Below are 17314 nucleotides of genomic sequence, written 5' to 3' on the forward strand. Positions count from 1 at the left end.
CTAGATAGATTGGAGCACTGGGCCATGATTAATGGAATTAAATTTAACAAGTCTAAATGCCAGATTCTGCATCTAGGACAGAGTAATGTTGGGCACAAGTACAAATTGGGAGAGTCGTGGCTGGAGAGCAGCCCATCAGAGAGGGATCTGTGGGTCCTGGACAACAGGAAGCTCAGTAGGAGCCAGCAGTGTGCCCTGGCAGCCCAGAGGGCGAACTGCATCCTCAGGTGCATCAAGCACAGCATAACCAGCTGGTCAAAGGGGGAGATTATCTCACTGTATTCAGCATTGGTGTGGCCTCACCCTGAATACTGTGTGCAGTTTTGGGTCTCACAATTCAAGAAGGATGTTGAGGTATTTGAATGCATCCAGAGGAGGACAACAAAGCTGGTGAAGGGGCTGGAAGACATGTGTTATGAGGAGCAGCTAAGGGCTTTGGGTTTGTCTATCTTGGAGAAAAAGAGGCTGAGGGGTGACCTCATTGCTTTCTACAGCTTCCTGAGGAGGGGAAGGGAAGAGGGAGGTGCTGATCTCTTCTCCCTGGTATTCAGTGACTGGACACATGAGATGGCTAAAAGTTGCACCAGGGGAAGTTTAGACTGTACATTAGGAAACATTTCTTTACTGACAGGGTGATCAAACACTGGAACAGGCTTCCTAGAGAGTTGGCCAATGCCCCAAGCCTGTCAGTGTTTAAGAAGTATTTGGGAAATGCCCTTAATTATTTGATGCAACTTTTGGTCATCCATGAAGTGGTCAGGCAGTTGGACTAGATGGTCACTGTGGATTCCTTCCAACTGGAACTATTCTATTCTATGCTATGCTATGCTATGCTATGCTATGCTATATGGCTCCATAAAGATGTGTAAGGTGTCATAAATGATCCACTTGGAAGCATGAGAATAACTTTTTCAGGAAATGTACCTTAAAGTTCTGTTCTGTCTTCTGTTGCTTTTGATGGCCATCTTGGCCACAGTCAGAAGGAGACTAATGAGAAAGTCTCTTAGCTTTGTGGGGTCTCAGATAAACATTGTATAAGCAAAATGAGAAAAGGGACAGTAGCAGAATGTGTAGAAGACAGAATAAAAGTCTGGGACCTGATGTACTCAGTGTATATGTGAAACAAGGTTTCCCTTGTGGCCTAGAGATCGTATCTGCAGATGACCTCTTCAGATACATGTATGCCTGGAATTTGTAAAAAAGCCTCCAGATTCTCTTGTGATAAAGGCTGATTTTATTAGTAACACCACAAAGTTTCAGTAGTTCCTGGGTGAGATGGACAGAGTATATGGAGCAGTGGTGTTTAGGGGCAATTTTTAATTTGTGAGTTGGAAGTGGTAAACTTAGATATTATTTACATGAACAGGTGTCCTGAAGGTAACCTGAGGAATTCCTGGGAAAAATTTTAAAATTTGAACATTAGAAAAGTGGTGAAAGAAGAGGAAAAGGACTGTTGTTCCCTTGGATTTGAGGTACAACAGTCTTATAGGAAACAGTGCTCTTCATAAACTCTTGAATGTATACCAAAAGTGCTTATGGTCATATCAGATCTCTTGGAAGTAGGAGAGGGCAGTATGGACCAACATATTTCACACTAGGTTACCTGTACTGTATGTAAGTCTCTGCAGGACCTGAGGGCAGTGTATTGACTGCTATAGTAAAACAGGCTTTTACTCTTCCAGTCAGTAATCAAGGCCACTTACAAATTACTATTCTCAAGATTTACACAATTTTTACTCTAGAATTTGGGTTTTCTTTGGAAATACTTCTGTGTACTGTCCTAAAGTTTAGTTCACCTGGCTGAAAAAGAAGGATGAGTAAGAGAAAGCTAGATACCAAGAGTGGTGGGTCTATACTATATGCACATGATATATTGCACAAAACATAGAAACAGGGATCTGCCTTTTTCACCTGTTAACAGATGTTAGGCTAATGACCTAGACATAAGAATTAGGAAAAGCTTAAAATGGGAAGGAAGATTCTAAAAAAAAAAAAAAAAATGGATACAGGTGCCTATCATATAGATGAGATGTGAAAAGGAGGTGGTTGAATAGTAGAAGCAGACTTCCAGAGGACTTTTTGTCTAATGTAAAGGGAGGACAATGTTGTCATTGTTATGTTGTCATATTTCTGTCATTCTAAATTGAATTTTGTGACCTAGTCCTAAAGGTAAAATCATTAGATTGGTCTGAGTGGTCTACTTGTCCAATATGTTTTGTCTGTCTTAGCTTCCTGCTCTCTAACTTTTGCTGACTGTTACCATGAGAAAGATAAAAATTGGCAAACCTGAAAAGTGTGTTAACTTAATTTATGTTGTACTGTAAAAATTTCTTATAGATGCTTAGTTTGCCACTTTCACAGAAAAGCATAGCAGTGCTATTGGCAGTTGGCTTTGAATTTTTTTATATTGTGGGAAAAATGTTCCCCTCTCTATTTATTGGAGGGCTTAATAGTGTAAGTGTTGCCAAAGGCTACTGGAGAAGAAAGTAGAACAAATGTAATTTTCCACAAGGGTAATGAGACCTGATTAACAAAGTTGCAAAGCTTCCACTAGCAAGCCAAAACAAAAAACTATAGAGAAATTGATTTAGTGCTGATGTTCCTACCTGCTGTTGACTGGGTTAGACTATGGTCTGGTCATTGACTTCTGTGCCATAATTTAATTATAGAAGTTCATCCTTTCTGGATAGCGCCCTCCTTGGAGCAACATATTAATACATCATCAGCTGTTGATGATCACTAATGATGAATCACACTAATATATCATTAGGTCTTTCACACAGGTGGCTTTGCAGATTAATTTCATTATAGCAGCTAGCTGTGATGATGATGCATTGCTCAAAGGATAATTTTGCTAAGAATGAGTCTTACATCATTTTACATTCATATGTTATTTAATTTATTTAATGCTTAATTGATATACCTTCAAATGATTTAACTGACTGACCAAAGGAAGTGTGTTCCTGGAAAATCTGGACAAACATGTAATACCTTGGGACTAGACTATATGGTTAAGAAGAAAAATGGTTTCAAACCATGGAGAAGCTATAACTATGAAAGTAATGAAATTCAGGTTTTCTTATAAGTATTGTATTGTTGAAGAAAAAGTGTTAGAAATATGCAAAATTAGTAAAAAAATATTAAATCAAACTTGAATTTCATTAACTGAAAATACAAATGAAGGCAAATTCCTGTAATATATATTTTAAATATTGCAGTAAATAGAATATTTACCATTAAAATTTCCTTTAAATTTTATAACTCAAATAGCTGTGTTTCCTTGAGGAAATTTTGGAAAAGGAGACAAAACTATTTGCTTTCTTAAACCTTTTCCTCATGCTTCCTATATATATTATGGAAGAATTAAATTTTAAATTTTGGTGAATCATATTATTTTATGGGTTCATTTTCTATTATCATCTTTTTCCATGTGTCCATCCTTTGATCTTCATCAAGAGGGACTCATTAACTTTCATCTCCCCAGTAAAAATGCATCTTTTTCCCACAGGTGTTAGTTTTTCTGAACTCCATTATCATGATACAAAGCATCCATGATACCTCAACACTGTAAATGTTGTGTGCAGTTCTGGTCATTCTCTCTTCAAAGAGAAAACTAGAAAAACAATGGCAATAGAAGGTCATTTTATGATAACTTCTATATGGGGAGAAATTTAAGAGGCTGGGATTTTTAACACAGTATTTATAAAGAAATAGACACCTAGAAAGGAAGGAATGTTTGAAAAACTGAACCAGAAATAAAATTGTCTACTATTTTTCCCCAAAGAAGAAGAGAAGACATGCAATAAAATTCTCAAGCATTATGTTTAAAACAAAGAGAAAGAAATATACTTTTCCTTACAGCACACTTGAATCATGGAAGTGAACACCACAGAATGCTGTGGAGGCTCAAAGCATAAATGGGTTTGCAAAAGACTTAAATAAATTGAAAATATGTGTAAATTCAACAGAAATCAGAGATGATATACAACATTTAATTTTCTCTACAAGCTTCATACAGAAGAAAAAAGTTCTACTACAGTAAAAGAAATGATTGAAAAAATTCCGTCATGGGATTCCTTTTCTCATCTTTCAGTGGCTGAAGATTCAACTTAGTCACCTTTCAAACAAGAAACTGTCTTTTCTGCTACTGACAGCTCTCATGATCCGACACAGAATATACTTCCTTCCACAGAGAAGGGTCAGAGTCACTAGTACAACCCCATGTTCAGATTATGCCCTGAGTGACATGAATTCAGCTATTCTCATTGTTCCAGTGTCTTTCCTGAAGTATCTGTTTGGTCCTTAAAAAAGTTAAGGGCACTTCCCTCTTCCCCCTCCCTTACTAAACTCAGTATCTAGGCTGAGTTACATGACTTTACAGGAGTTTACAAATGTATACAAAGAAGAAACAGCTCTTTGAGATGAATGTGTCATTTACAGTCACTCTTTTTCAGGGAGAATCAAACCTGAAAAAAAGAAATACTGCAGAAGGAGCCACATAGCTGGGGGGCTAAAAATGTAATGGTTTGGGGTTTTTGTTGGTTTTTCTTTTTGTTTTTCCAGACAATTTATTGCAGTTATTTTGTTATCTTGTTCTTCTAATATCTAATAATATGTTAGTGTATGAAATTTTCTTTATACAAATCATATTATCTATCACCAGTGGGTTATGTAATCATTCTCTGCTATAGGGTTATTCCAATACTTCTTCAGATTAAATAATTCCAAAATTAAAGATGATGATCTTGGCTCTATCCCAGAGAAGACATTTCTTTCCATATGTACTCTCTGTGAGAGAATGAACTCAGGCACAAACCACAATATTTAAAGATTCAAATTTGTCTTTCTGTAAAAGTTACAGTCCCTTTGCAAATATATATATTCCAGAAGTCATTTAAAAGTCTTAATATATGATAATTGACACCAATAAGGAAAAAACTTGCATTGTGATTTCTGATGATAAAAAAAAAAATAAAAATATTATCTTTTTAAACATCAGCTCATGTAGCATTGAAGAAAAATAAATAGAATTCACATCTGATGCATTAAAGTGCACTGATGGAGGTGTAGCAGCAGAGAAGGAAGCACACATCAAGGGTCTCATCTCACCTGTATCTCTTGAAGTTTAACCTAATTGTGCCTAATTAGTCTAACCTGATTATGTATGTTTCTTCTGCAGTCAATGACAAGTATTAATTCCAGGAAGTTATTACTCCTGCTTTAAGACAAGTAGTATAATTGATTCTCTGAAAACTGGAATATCTGTTAATATGGAAAGAACTAGGCTACCAGTCTAGACAAGTAAAATAGTTTTTTCATGGCTAAAATTAGATAAAACAGATCACGCTGCTGGGGTGGTAATCTGTTCCATACTATTGATACCTAACCGCAGGGGTCTAAAGGTGGGTGTCTGCATAGGAGCTAAATGTCAAAACCCAGGAGATCCTGTCAATATAAGAAATATAACTGAGAGAGAAGACATCTGACTAAGCATAAATGTCTCTTTATAGAGTGAACTGAGTAGCTCTTCAAAAATTGAATAGGTTCATTAGTCAGAGCCTCCTTTTCAATCCCCAAAATGGGAGCTTAAATTTCTAGGTTATATACAAACACCTGTACATAAACATTTATTTTAAGTTATCTGTCGAGTTAAATCTTACTTGTGGGGCTGACTCAGTTGTTGAAATGAAGACATCTACTTAGGGACATCTTGGAGACATCACAAGATGTCCAAGCCATCCACATCGGTCTATCATATACAGAGCAGGATCTAAAAGAGATCCTTGTCCTTTTGGAGAAACAGCTGGATGTTAAGTAAGAATGACAGATCATTTAATCTCAAAATAAACAGTACAAATGATGAGAAGGATGACTATTGTCACCTGTTTCTGATTTTTCAATGTGAGATATCGTAGAGACGCAAGACCCATTTTTATGAAGTCTAACTAAAGCATGTTAACTCCAGACTGATATCTGAAATTGTGAAACAAAACAATTTTAATCATGTATTTACCTTCCCCTTATTCAAATATATCTCTCTTTCCTGCTGACCCTATGCATTCTGAGAGAAAAATATAAATACAAAATGGACTGCATGAAAATTAAATTTAATTCTTGCTGGAGATTTGATAGTCTAAAAAAGTAGAAAATTCTGTTATTAAATTAAGCCTTGCTCAGTCTTGAGAACAGCTTTCCAAACATTTTCAACTGGAATGCAATGATGTGATTATAGGTCAAGAAAAGTCTTCCTGACTGGAGATCAGTAATCAGCTCTAATATATGAGTTTAGCTAAACTAAATAAAATAAAAAGGGATATTTCAGATCAATTTGGAATAATCTCAAGGAGCGTTACCCATGAGATAAAACCACAAATGTGTTAAAAAAGTTAACATGTACTGTTCACGTATCAAAGTTCCTCTTTTTTCAGGAAACTGACTTTTTGGATTAAAGAAAAATTAACTTCTTTGTCCATTTCTTCCCTTCGTTTTGTAGAAGATTTTATACTTTTATCTCTAATGACTGCATAAGATTAGAAAAAGCCTTCATGCCTGAAAACAAATTTTATTGAGACTCAGCAGAAACTTTTTGGATGGCTCCTTTCCATCTTGTAGTATATTCTCGAAGATTGTCTGATGAAATCTAATATCCTGTTTGACATGAGAAACAAACAATGGTTGAAAATATATTTATAAAAGAGTTACCATTACAATATACCTCAAAGTCAATAAAAGGCACAAAATAAGGTTAGGCTTTTACCTGCTTGCTTTATCAGGAAGATCAAAATCTCTTTAAACCTCTTTCCAAGCTAGATGGTTCTCCTTGCAGAGACTTGTGAGGTTACAGAGAAGAAAAAAGTCTGGAAGTCTCAGTGTATCTGATCAAGAAGATCTCTGTCTACCATTCACAACTGATAAATAACATATGTTCCATGTAATTCTTAGAGGATACATTTTTCATTAGAGCCACTGCTGATGGTACCATCCTGCCTTCCGATTTCCTTGCACCTTGGCTTCAAAGTATTCTGTGCTCTTTTTGAGTTAAGAAGAGGTTCCATAATATTGACACGGTCAGAATGAAAACAGATTTTCTTGCAAGATGTAATAAAGGTCTAAAATACCCTCCTCTGCTTTCCCATGTCTTGCATTTGATGTTCTGCATTCCCAAACAAAAAAATCAGAACTTTTTTAAGCAATATGAAGAAATAGGAAGTTAAATCTCTTTTGCTGGATATTGCAAAAGGGCACCTCTTCAAAAGTATCTAATAGAAAGCAGTTTGATACTGAATATTTTAACGTCACCATGATAAATGAGCATCATAACCCAGAAATGCAGTCTCCTTCATCTTTAAGAATACTGAAAGGAATTAAATTATCTGAGGTAGGAGGTAATCAGCAGAATTCGGCCAAATTTTAGACATCTACAGTGCTATCCTGGGTTTGAGTCAATGGTGGTGGTTTTTGGTAGGAGGGGAGGGGGTTATAGCAGTGGGCCCCTTTAAGAAGCTTCTTCGAGCTCCCTCAGTTCCAAGTCAGATCCACCTCTGCACTAAAGCTGAGCTAATTAGCTATGCCTCTGTGATAATGTATTTAAGAAGGCACCTGGGAGGAGGAGTTGGAGTTGTGAGAAGGGGTTGTGACATCTGTGTGAACACCAAGGTCAGTGGAAGAATGAAAGAGGAATGGGAGGGGGAGGTCTGCCAGAGCAGAGACCCCTTGTATCCTGTGGTGAGAGGGCAGAGTGGCACCCCCCACCACCCATGAAGGTCTACGGTGGAATAAATGCCAACCTACAGTCTGTAGGGGGCCGCACACTGTCTCAGGTGACAGCACCCGAAGGCTGCCAGGATCCTGTGGGAAGACACAGCTCCCTCTGCCATAGTTTGGCTCTGGGATGATTGCAACATGCAGGAGTGTTCCATGCTGGAACAGCTTGGGAAGGCTGCAGCCCATGGGAGGGACTCATGTTGGAGAAAGTTTGTGGAAGACTGTCCCCTGTGAGAGGGGGACCATGCTGAAGCAGGGGGAAGAAGTTCCAGAAGCTCCCCCCACCAAAGATGGAAGAAGTGGCAGGACTAACAGCACCCCCCATTCCCTGCCCCTGTGCCACAGATGGGAGGAAGTAGAGATATCAGGAGCAGAGCTGAGCCCGGGAAGAAGGGAGGGGTGGGGGGAAGGTGTTTTCAAGATTTGGTAATGCTTCTGACTGTCTTATTCCGTCTGTTAAGTGTTGTTGTTAGTGTCTGATTTAAATTTCTGTTCTTTTTTTTCTTCCCCTGATGAGTCTGTCTTTTGCCTGCAACCATAATGGATAAGTCATCCCTCTCTGTCCTTATCTCCAATCCCCAGCCTTTGCTTATTTTGTCATTCTTAGCATTGGGGCTACAGAGGAGGTGAGTGGCTGTGTGGTGCTCAGTTGCCCTCTGAGCTCAGACGACAAGTGCTGACACCCATATCTGAACAAGGGCTCTAGAATTCCCTTAAAAGCAGAGACATGTTCAGTGCAGAATAAATTTAATCCTAAAATACTCTTAAAACCTGATTAAATACAAAAAAGTTATCCCTTTTTTTCAGTTAAGTGTCTAGTGATATACTAACATATCTAAGTTTTAGTGTGCTGGTAGAGTGTGCACAGTAACTTTCCCATCCCACTCAAGGCACATTTCTTCAGGTTTTGGTTTATTTTTAAGGAATGGATATTCTTACAGCTGTGACCAGCTCTGAATATGGTATTCACATCTTGATGTTGTTCTGATTATAGAATATAGCTCTGAATAGATTTCTGTCCTAACTAAATGGTGGGAATATAAGTCTCTGAGGAGCATCCTACAACAGAAGACTCTATAGACTGTTTAAGTCACCTGAAACAAATAATCCTTTAACATATAAATGTTGTTCATTGAAGGGGGCTAATTGCTTAGTGTAGCCCAACATGAAATATTCATCAGTTGGAGAATCTTGCTATGCTGGAGACAGGCTCTATGGGATCCTAATGTAACTGTGACAATGTTGATTTTTTTTTTTTTTTTTTCCAATATTGAATAAAAAGATGATTAGGGATATTTTCAGCAAAGGGAAATGACAAGAGCATAGACATTAGATTATTCATAGATCAAGATTAATTATGCAATGCATTTCAATTAGAAATACAAAAATGTTTTGGAGTTTTAAGCTTCACTGCACAGAATGGGGATACATGGGTTCTTAACAGGTTTGTTTGTTTCTTTCTTTTTGAATCAATTGAGTATAGGGCACTGTGCTTCTAAATATATTTGTAATGTGATTGTATTTTTTTTCTCAATGCTTACTAAATTGATCAATAGAAATGCAACAGAGTTATATTTTAATTTTCCCGTCTGATTATTTGTTTTAATAACAAAACATTATTCAGATAGAGTTAGAAGTACTAAGTTTTACTGAAATGACTGTGGTCTTAAATTTTTTGAGATACCTGACACTTAGCTTTTATAGCTGTTATGACTGTATCAGTAATTCACACAGGAATAATTGTTAACTGTCAAGAACACAGTGTATTTCTAATAATATTCCATCAATGACATGTGTTTTACATTGTTAAATCATTTTGGCTGGAAAACAGAGGCTCAGAATGGAATATAAAAAGCCTGTTCTTTCAGTTTCTTTGCATTATTCATAAGTGCAGTACCTTGTCAGCACTTAGAGTGTAATCAAAACATAAATGATGTACGAATATTTTGTGTTCAAACTGCATGTAGGATGTTCCTAAGTTACACAATACATTGCATTGTCTTTTTTATAGTCAGTATAAAATTTTAACTATGTGTGTCATAAGTTCTGTAAAAGCAAGACTGTCTACTCTTTCCTTTTTGTTCTCTGATTCAAAAGGATAAGTTGAAATTAAGGAAAAAAACACCAAAAAAATCCCACAAAAAATTCAACAAGCTGGTTTTATCCTTTACTACTCTATCTCATTCACACTCATTATGCTGTTGCATGGTATAACTTGATATAATTTTCAAACTAACTCTCTTGAGCACTGTTGTGAGTGTTTCAGAGATAAAAAACATCATGAATAAATACAAAAATGCCATGGCAGCCTTTTTTTTTTGTGCAGTGAAAAAAAGGACTATGAATTGTGACGTCTGGATTCTAATAGCTTGGAGTCTCTGACTATGTATTGAAAGTTGAATTAAAAAGAAGTCTAGATTCTGGAGAAATTGTGAAGTAGCAATGATAAATCAAAATTTAGCATACTGTGTTTCTACAAAAAGAAAAAAGATGAAAAATTAATGTGCAGTGATTTACAATTGAAATGTGGGAAGAAAAGTTAAAATTATTTTTATTATCCCATTTGATGCACAGATTACAGAAAAAATATTCCTCCTATTACATTAGCTGGATTTCTTATTACCTGGCAAGTTTTCAGCAGCAACATGTATCTAACACCTTGCTTTCCCTATTTTCTTTAATTTTGTTTGGGGACACTTGAGTGCAATAAAATAAAATGTAACTAGGAAACACCTTCAACTTTAACTGAAGTTATACAGAATACTGTTCCTGGAAGAAATTTGACTGATAATAAGCTTTTGGTGAGAAATATACTTAATTTTGCAAGATGCACACTCAAATTTAAATCAGTTCCCTATTCCAAGCAGCTGGAATATCCTACAACCCAATATTCAAAGTGTAAAGTAACATTTTTCCAAAATCACAAATTTTTCATAGTAAACAGATAAACATACATATGTATATGAAATCTATACTTGTCTTTGTTAGCTATTTTTTTCTTTAGTATTAATTTTTCCTTATTATTTTAGCCTGCATGGGACTACATACTGTACAAACACAGAACTAAAGCATGATTCATTGTCTTACAAATTCTTTATCAAAATCCAGTAGAAATTTTATCACTTGGTTTCACATAGAAAGGTTAATTTGAGGGCTGTATTAAGTCAGCATGTGGTATCATCAAACCAGCAGTCTAACTGTTGTTGAGACTTTTTACATCAGATAAGGGAATAATAAAGAGATGTTTTTTCAGAAGTATGTGGAGAGCACCTCTCAAATATGACAGATTGTTTCTTAAAAAAATTAATAGTAAGCAACTGAGACTGATTCAATTGGAGACTGGAGTCAAGGTATTAACAATGAATAAGAGCAAATACAGAGGCTAAGGCAAGACATTGAGAGGCTAAGCACCTTGATTTAAGCTTGGAGAAATACAGAGAATAGGGAGTTTCAAAAGGTTGAGTGACACAGCCAAGGATATATACTATGAATAAAGTTTTTGCATAGTGTTCTGATTTGTAGTGAGCAAGGCCAGAAAAAAGATGTTTTACTAGTCAATTAATACAATACTCTGTTTAAATGTTTTGCTTGCAGGAAAGGTCCTATCTAAGAAGCATCATACAATCTAGAATTGAGACCTCTTATTTTCATAGAATTATAGCATCATAGAATGGTTTAGATTGGAAGGCTTTTGAAGATCATCTAGTCCAACTCATCTGCCATGGTGTTGGACTTCCAGTTTAAAACCATTGCCCCTTGTCTTATCACTACAAGCCTTGGTAGAAAGTCTCTCTCCATCTTGCTTATAGCCCCCGTTTATTGAAAGGTTGCAAAAAGGTCTCCTTAGTACCATCTCATTTCCAGACTGAACAACCCCAACTCTCTCAGCCTTCCTTCATAGAAGAGATGTCCAGCCCTCATTTTTGTGGCCCTTCTCTGGACTCTGTCTAACAGGTCCATGTCTTTCTTATGTTGATGACCCCAGAGCTGCATGAAGTATTCCAGGTGGATTCTCACAAGAGTGGAGTAGAGGGGGACTGTCAGGATCACCTCCCTCAACCTGCTGGCCATGCTTCTGTTTATGCAGCCCAGAATATGATTGGCTTTCTGGGCTGCAAGGGCATATTGACCACTCATGCCTAATTTTTCATCTACCAGTATCCCCAAGTCCTTCTCCACAAGGCTGCTCTCAATCCATTCAGCCCCCAGTCAGTACAGATTTTGTGGATTGCCCAACCCAGATACAGGACCTTGTACGTGGCCTTGTTGAACTTCATGAATTTTTCATGGGCCACTCCTCAAGCCTGTCAAGGTCTCTCTGGATGACAACCCTTCCCTCTAGCGAATCAAGCGCACCAGTTATCCTGGTGTCATCTGCAAACTTGTTGCAGGTGCACTTAATCCCATCATCTACGTCACTGATGAAGATATTAAATAATATTGGTCCTACTACAGAACCTTGAAAGGTACAACTCATTACTGGTTTCCACTTGGAAGTTGAACAATTGTCCATAACTTGTTGGACGCAGCCATCCAGCCAATTCCTTATCCATCTAACAACTCATCTGTCAAACCCATGCTTCTCTAATGTAGCAGCAAGAATATTGTGGGGGACTGTATCAAAGGTCTTACAGAAGTATAGGTAGATGAAATCCATAGCTGTTCCCTGGTCCACTGATACAGTCACTCCACCACAGAAGGCCACTACATTAGTCAGGCATGATTTGTCCTTGGTGAAACTATGTTGACTGTCTATATAATTACCTCCTTGTCTTCCATATGTTTTGACATGTCTTCCAGGAGGATCTGCTCCGTGATCTTATTGGGTATAGAGATGAGTGCTGAAAGGCTGAAAGCCTTACCTCACAGAGGTAAGATGAGTGCTGGAATAATTTGTGAAAGTGCTCCAACCATTATAATAGCAAAAGGCTATTTGTCATCATGGTCACTGCCACATTTTAAAGAAGAGAAGCCAGATGTACTTCATCAGGTGCCTGTCTTCAGAGAAAGGCTAGACAGACTGGTTCCCAAGAAGACACAGGTGCCTATCTTCTACCATTTCTCTGTTTAACCTGTGAAGAATAATAGTCATCTAAGATAGAAACTCCAAGTAATAAGAACATGTGATTGATTTTCTACGATCTTGTATTAGGAGACTTCAAACATTACACCAAGACTAGATGCCCAACTTCTGTGCTTAACTGAGGTGTCCAGATTGTCAATGTCAGCCAAAATTCCAAACACAGTCAATATACCTGAAGGATTCACTTCTCAGTACCACATAATGAGCTTCCTTTATATACCTTACATATACCTTTATAACTGAATTGAGTGCTATTTATTTTAAAAGCTTTAGCCATCCTATAGCCATGCTGATCATATGCACTTGATCTGTTTTTAAATTTCATCTATCTGCTATTGCTTGGCCCTACATGATACCAGATACGTTAGCGGGCTGAACCTCCACAGAATACTGATTGCAATATTCTGGGGGATCTTATATCTATGTGATCTTTCTACATGTTTTCTGCCCAACAGAAATGTAGCAGTATAATTTTCCTGGCAGCATTCCTTGAAGTGGAAGTCAGACTGTACTTCTGGCATGTCTGTATGCACTGTGTGGTATGTACCCAAATATATATTTACAAACTTACATATACATGTACTGAAGCTGCCTAAAATCTGCAATTTTCAGAAAATAAATATCAACAACTCTATTTTTTAAAAGAATTGTTAAAAATATCTGAAAAATCTTACCTGGGTTATGAGTATTCAGTCATAAAAATTATGTGTTGAACCTTCTGTACTATTAATGACTAATTGCTAAAGGCAGAATAAAAAATCTAAGGTAAGACTGCAGGCTCAGTATTTTTCTAAGTGAAACAGATGAGACCTAGAGTTTCCATGTAATAAACTTACCTCAGATTTCCGGAGTAAAATAAAGCCTGGAATAAACAATACCTGTCTAAAGAAATTAACTTTCAAATGGTATTTAAAATTGGTTCTAAAGTGGGTAGGTTATTTAAAATGAGGAAATGCTGAATCTAAAACACGTTGTAAGGAGTTTTAAATATAAATAAAGTACTGAGATATTTAATTATATACAATTAAAATATATTTCAAAACCCAAGCAACATTTGCTTTAAATGACTACTTAGAGAGAAATAAAAAAATATAATGAATTCTTAAGACTCCAGTGGCATCATTTAAAAACAATATAGTGAATTTATTAAATTTGACATGGAAAATAAATATAATTAAATAAGGAAATGTGTATTTTGATTTGAGACCTTCTTTCAGAAACCATGTATCACTGGTGTTGGGCAATTTTCTCTTCAGCATTTTTATAAGAAAAGTACAAACACATTTAGTGGCAATGGTATCAGTTTCACTTAAACACTGTCAACAGACATATTTAGTGTTAGCTAATGAAAGTAAGCTAAATGGTATTGTTCCCACTCTATTAGTTGGAAATGCATTATGGAACAACAAAAGAAGATGTACAATATGTACAATAGGTAGAAATATATCCAAAATAGTCCTGGCCCCAGTGGTATCCATTTTAAGTATCTAAATGAAATATACTAGTATAGTGCATAATTCAAAATTTGTCACCTATGTAGAACATAGGAATAATTTTGAAATAACAGTGAATCACAAAATTGTAGGACAGACCAGGTTGGCAGGGACCTCAAAAGATCATCTGGTCCAAACTTCTGTGGGAAAGACAGCCTCAATTAAATTATCTAGCACCCTGTACAATTGCATCTTGAAAACCTCCAGTGATAGGCACTCTACCAAGTCCCTGAGAAAGTTGTTCTAGTAACTGATTATCCTTACTGTAAAAAATTTCTTATATTGAGATGAAGCACCTCCCAGAGCAACTTTTACTCATTGCCTTTTTGTGACTTCTTGTGAAGAGAAAGTCCCTATTTTGTTTGTAGCTGTCCTTTAAGTAATAAAATATTATAATGAGGTTCTCTTGAGTCTTTTCTTCTCCAGGTGGAAGAGACTTAACTCCTTTAGTCTCTCCTCATAGGACAGGTTTTTCAGACCTTTGATTATCTTTGTGTGCTTCCTTTGCAGCCTTTCCTCTCTGTCTGTGTCTTTCTTGAATTGTGGGGCCAGAACTGGACACAGTACTCCAGGTACGGCCTGAAAAGTGCTGAGTGGGATGATCACATCATGATAATACAGCCTCATTTTTCAGAATGCAAGAAGACTGAGATGAGAGTAGGAGACAAGATTTTTGTGCATCTATGTGATATGTTAAGAGAGGAAGGGAAGAGTATAAAAGTCAAAGAAAACTGGGAATGTAGAGATTTTATTTTAATAAAATTTTAAGATTAACTTTTTGATTTACTAATATAGAGAATCAATGTTATTCTTGTATATTGAACTACTCAGCCTTTCTTGCTATGCAAAAAATTGTCAGTCTTACAGTGTATCCTGAAGCAATTTCTTTACATCTATGGAGTGACACAAAATACAAATGAAATGTTACATAGTTCAGCAGGAAATGCTGTAATTCTCTTGCTGTGTTTTAGAAACAATCAAATAAATGTTCATGGCAGGAAATTGCTAACTAGTCATTGTTTGAGCTGTATGGCTGTGTGTTTGTTCCTTAGAGTGATATGTATTTAATAGAATCAAATTTTCTCAGCTCAGTAGTTTGCCACCTTGTCTTTATTATTTAATGATTACAGTAAACAAATGATTATATTTATACTTCACATATATACATAGATATGTATCTCTTTAGATTTACACAGACAGACATATGTACCTGAGACTTCTGAAGTATTTTGTATCAAATATTGGGTTTTTTTAAAGTCTAGTGCGCATGGGATCTTTCAGAAAAAAATAGCTCAAATTAACTTTCAGAGTAAATTATTTAAACCACACTAAATAATTTTTTTAATATGTTTTATAGCAGATTATTTAGGCCACTTCATATATTATATAAATTCAATTTCTTTCAATATGAGCTTAATCTGGTTTAAGGAATCTGCTTTAAATTCTCAGGCTTAGTTTGAATTTATTTTCCTGAGTCTCCCTATGTAGCCACATCCAAGGGCAATGTCTAGAGTAAACTGAGGAACTCTTTATAGGATGAATGGGAATAATTGTGCTAGTTCTAATCCAATGAACACAGGCAGTGCTCAGCTATATTTTATCCTGAAAAATATGAATGAAGTTGTTCAAAGTGTATGGTCCATTACATTTTTGGTTACAATAGACTCATTTAATAAGAAATTCATAGGTAATACTATGCTTTTATTATAAAACGAGTATTAAGTTTAGTCTCATTACAATTTTGCACAAGAAAGTTATTATATATTTTAAATTTATTTCATATTTAAAGGTAACTGGTCAAAATATTTTAAAATTTTAGGTGCTTAAAATGGTACTTGAGGTTTCTACAGATCTCGGACACATTTAGCCATAGCAGTCTTATTGTGAAAATTTTAGATTTTGTATATCAATAGATCCTGCTACAAGTTCATCACAGGTTAAAAGAAAGAATCACTTATTTAACAAGAAAAAAAAAAAATGTTTTCCGCATTACTTTAATAAATCCAGTTAACCACTAAACTTTACATGTTTTTCATTCATGTACAGTATTGAGACTGATTGTTTACAAATGTTCCACAGAGAAGATGCTGTTCTAAAAATTTGTAAAGAGAGTTAAGGTGCTTCTGGTAAATTATCTGTGACCATCTGGCCAGACAGTTTTTGTAGTTTTCCAGTTTCTGCAATCTGATTTTGTCTTATTTTCTCAAAAATTATTCCTCTATCAAAATCCCCATGCTACTAAAAGTCCTGAGTTTTCTTCCTTGTTCTGGTAGCTATGTTTGACACCTACTTTGTGCAAGAGCATTTTTCAATCTGGTCATCTTGCCCTTATAATGAAGTCCTTAAATTTTCTTGATTTTCAGTATTATTTAGCTGCCTTTGAGTATTATATCTGAACTCTAGTTTCTGGTCCAGAAGGTGCATCTCTCCTATAACCTGTATGTCAGTTTTTCCAAGTGTCATGGATACCTTGGAAGCTTAGAAAATTTCATATGGCAGTAGATTAATATACTTGAGCAGTTAAATATATCTCCTGGAAAATGAGATTATCCCAGAAATTTTGACACAAATTTCAGAATAAGACAGAAACCATATATGCTTATTTATGTTCATATGATCTCAGAAACTATAATCTCATTTCTCTTTATTAACCACAAGGGGAGAGTAAGGTGGCTATCTGAGATTTAGATATCTAACTTCAGGTACTTAAGATTTCGTATATGAATGCTATTCCCACCTTCAAAATAAATGTTGAACTAATTTATCTACTCTAAAACTACATTCAAACTAGGCATTGAAATATACCACAATCTTCAGAAAACCAGAATACTATTCATAGATTGACATAGTTATTAATCCCAATTTGTCATGTTGCTCACATATTTTATAATGCTTTATTTTGTTATAATGTTTTGTGTTCTTCAGTATTGTGACAAAAACCTGCAAAGGAAAAAACAAAAACAAAACCAAACTC

Source organism: Tyto alba, unplaced genomic scaffold (assembly GCF_018691265.1).
Source record: "Tyto alba isolate M040663 unplaced genomic scaffold, T.alba_DEE_v4.0 Super-Scaffold_45, whole genome shotgun sequence".
Classification (NCBI taxonomy): domain Eukaryota; kingdom Metazoa; phylum Chordata; class Aves; order Strigiformes; family Tytonidae; genus Tyto; species Tyto alba.